This window comes from Sinocyclocheilus grahami, unplaced genomic scaffold (genome assembly GCF_001515645.1).
Source record: "Sinocyclocheilus grahami isolate Dianchi unplaced genomic scaffold, SAMN03320097.WGS_v1.1 scaffold92.1, whole genome shotgun sequence".
Lineage (NCBI taxonomy): Eukaryota > Metazoa > Chordata > Actinopteri > Cypriniformes > Cyprinidae > Sinocyclocheilus > Sinocyclocheilus grahami.
Window position 1 is genome coordinate 1 of NW_015505271.1, and position 533 is coordinate 533.

Genomic DNA, 533 nt, shown 5'->3' on the forward strand with positions numbered 1-533 from the left:
GGTAATTAACTATTTTCCTAAAAATAAAGACCCATTAGCCTCCTGCCTCCCACCGCTCACTGTGCAGCAGCTGGCCAGCAAGGACTAAGTGACTCAAGTGTTAGAGCTTCATTGGCACTGGGATGAATCGTGAGGGCTCAGTGACGGTGTGTCTATCTCAGACTGGAAAAAGTGAGAGAGCAACAGCGAGGGATGAAGACCCCCTTCCAGGAGCTGTTCTGAGTTCAAGCTGGGAGGTGACAGATTTATAAACTTGAAAAACAAAAAGGTCATTTAGACGTAGTTCATATAGGTATGTCCTCCTGTGTAGCTAAATGAATTCATTTGACAGGAAAGCGCAAATCTCTCATGATGTCACTGGAGAACTAATGCTAACTCTGCTTATGGGTGTTAACAAGCCAAGGATGTGACTATTGACATGAGTACCATGTGTAACTTTGATAAAGGTTTATAAAATCGAGTACATTTGCTGTTCGGGTTCGCTTGCATAATCTAAAATTCCAGCTAGCAATAGAATCGTTTTTTTTTTTTTT